The sequence below is a fragment of the Papaver somniferum genome, chromosome 7 (genome assembly GCF_003573695.1).
Source record: "Papaver somniferum cultivar HN1 chromosome 7, ASM357369v1, whole genome shotgun sequence".
Classification (NCBI taxonomy): domain Eukaryota; kingdom Viridiplantae; phylum Streptophyta; class Magnoliopsida; order Ranunculales; family Papaveraceae; genus Papaver; species Papaver somniferum.
Genome location: NC_039364.1, coordinates 268,159,385 through 268,162,638, shown reverse-complemented (window position 1 = coordinate 268,162,638; position 3,254 = coordinate 268,159,385). Strand labels below are relative to the sequence as shown.

General features: G+C 39.6%; 1 pseudogene; it reads left to right on the top strand.

Moving 5' to 3' along the window:
• The first annotated feature begins 497 nt into the window (after positions 1 to 497).
• On the top strand, positions 498 to 2,921 carry LOC113300380 (annotated as a pseudogene).
• Positions 2,922 to 3,254: the final 333 nt, after the last annotated feature.

Below are 3,254 nucleotides of genomic sequence, written 5' to 3'. Positions count from 1 at the left end.
AACTCCTGCGTTAATGCCACAAACGCTGAGTGCACTTCTTTTCCCGAGATTTTACTACTGCTCACATGCTACATTTCATTTTTATATTCTTTTACTTATTATTATATTATAAAAGTCTTACCACTTTTATATTTTTAAAACTTTTTTTATTATTATTATATTAAAGTTAATGGGCGAGAAATGGAAGGAAGTAGTGTTAATGATTGAAAAATAGCACTGGGCGTGAATTGTTTGAGCGCACGATTGATCTTTCCGCGCCCACGTCTGTCTGTCCAACGTCCGCAATTGTCTGTTCAACGCCCGCGTTTTTTTTTAAACTCCAGTATTCGTCTCGAACGCGCGCGCTTAGTTATCTAACGCCCATAGCCATAGGAGCTGCTCTTAGGCCCATGAAATCAATTCTTGCCAAGGAAACGGACCGAGTGGACCTTCCCCTTGTTTCGTTACTAAAAACTAAAATCAGGATCACTCATTCACTCTCCTCCAAAAGCTAAAAAGGCAACTGTAAAGTTCCTCCAAAAAGGCAACTATGATTTTAACTAAAATCAGGATCACTCTCCTCCGGAAAATAAAATAAAAAGGAAACTGTAAAGCTCCTCCAAAAAGGCAACTGTAAGTTTAGTTTGGTGTTTCGGCTATGTAAGTCCTATCTGTGTTAGAAATTTAGTTATCAAATTCATCTTCGAACGACTCTCGGCATGCTATATTGTTCAGGTAAACCCTAATTTAGTTTTTGTGCTATCTAGGGTTTCTACTTTGTTAACATGAATCATTCAGTCGTTGTGCTTCGTAACCTAGTTGATGAAATTGTTGAACATCTTCGGGATTTAATAAGTCTGATGTTTAGGAAATGGGGTAATTTCTTCCAGAATTCAGAAATTGAAACTAAATCAAAGAAGAAGACACAAAGTATATTGAGATATTTGAGTGGGGACTATTCAAAGGTTGTTGTTGGAGATAAAGAATCCAAGAAGAATTGGCCAATGTTTAAGGATATTGGAGGATTGTATGGGATTCGGGATGATTTGATCAGTGAGATACTTGTTCCACTTTGCCATCCAGAGATGATGCCTCAGCTGCTGGGAGTTAAACCTATCTCTGGGATTTTGTTGCATGGGCCACCTGGATGTGGGAAACCATGCTTGCTCATGCTATTGCTAATGAAACCGGAATTCCATTTTATCAAGTGGTTTATGGTGCGAACATACGGGCTGTCTTCTCAGAAGCATATGCAACTTCTCCCTCTATTGTATTCATCGATGAGGTTGATGCTATCGGAAAACAAATGGTGACACAACTATTGATTTGCATGAATGAGTCGCACCAAGTTCTAGGAACAACTGATCATTCTGCTCAACAGCTTCCAGGAGAAAACCTGGTTATGTTCTTATTATTGGAGCCACTAATAGGCCTGATGCTATAGATCCCGCTCTCAGACGGCCTGGAAGATTTGATCGAGAGTTTGCTTTGGGTTTTCCTGATGAAAATGCACGGACTGAAATATTATCCTTGCTGTCAGGTAATGCTAGACTTGAGAAGGGTAGTAATTTCGATCTTGCAGAAATTGCTAAAGCTACACCGGGCTATGTTGGAGCTGACTTGTCAGCATTGGTTGACAAGGCTGGTAATCTTGCATTGACAAGATGGATTGATAGCAAGAAAGCCAATAATGTAGAGTGGTGGAGGCAATTACCCTTGGAAGCTATTAGCATGGGTGATTTTGAGGATGCAGTAAAAATGATTCAACCATTTTCAAGAATTGAAGGATTTTCTATTCCTAATGTTAAGTGGGAGGATGTTGGAGGGCTTGATCCCTTGAGAAAGGAATTCAAACAGTATATCGTTAACCCTATAAAACACAGAGAGGAATTTGGCGTAAATTTGGAGCAAGGATTTTTGCTCTATGGACCTACTGGTTGTGGTAAAACTCTAATTGCCAAGGCTATAGCAAGTGAGGCTGGAGCAAATTTCATACACATTAAGGGCCGTGAATGTCTGAACAAGCACGGTGTGTTTCTCAGCAAAAAAAAAAAAAAAGAATGTCTGAACAAGCACGGGGCAGTTCGAACAATATTTAGTCGTGCTCGAACATGTTCTCCATGCATTATTTCCATTGATGAGCTGGATGCTTGGGCAACAAAGCGGGGAGAAGATAGGGGATGGAATGTTGAGCAGCCTTTGACCCAGCTACTCATAGAGCTAGACAGGGCTGATAAACGGCAATGTGTATTTGTGATTGGTGCAACAAGAAGACCTGAGGTGTTGGGCGAAGCCATCAAACGACGCGGTCGGCTAGGGAAACATATGTATGTCCCTCTTCCAGGTCCTAGAGAACGGGGGTTGATTTTAAAAGCCATTTCCAGGAATAAACCCATCTCTGAGGATGTAGATTTGATTGCAATTGGGCAAGAAGAAGCTTATGAGAATCTAAAGTGGAGCTGATCTTGCTGCAGTGACTAATGAAGCTGCCTTGATTGCACTAGAGGAGAAGCGAATGTCAGGTGTGGGCAGTTTTGAAGGGAAGAAATGGATGATTAACAAAACACACTTTGATTGAGCAGTGGAGAAGATTGCACCTTCTGTTTCAGACGAGCAACGGAAACTGTCAGGTGTTGGACGGAGAAACTGTCTGGTGTTAGGCAGCTGGGATGAGAAGGATAGCAAGTACAAATTCTGAACATAATATCAATGTTACCTCTTCCTGGTCAAAAACATTTTCAATTAGAAAAGCACTGCATAACCACATACAATCATTATTCAGCAATGACTTTAGAAATCATATGAAATGTAAAATAATTGCAAACAGCTAGAGACTATATTAGCAGAAATCAAATTTTGGTGTCTTTACTCAAAAATGACTTCTTGATTATTAGTTTGGACGAACTATTATGTGGGTATTTGTGACCAACAAACATGAAAGTTTTTGAACCATTCACCTGCACCGTTTACAAACAGTATCAACACAAAACAATTTATCTCTTGAAAGTTCAATCAATAGAAAATAGACAGTGATACTAATTCTATTTTCTAATCATATTCCCATGTCAATCAATTAGAAGTAACCAAATATTTGCAGAGAAATGAAAGACGTACCAGTCGGACATAATTGCAGGCTGATCATCCTTCAAAGGAAGGGGAAATGTATGGGATCTTTAGTGCATCAATGGTGGTTTCTAAATCTCCATCAATCTGCAAAAGTTACATGTCGTGATCAGCCGAGTAAACCTGGAACCACCATATTGCAAATGCAAATA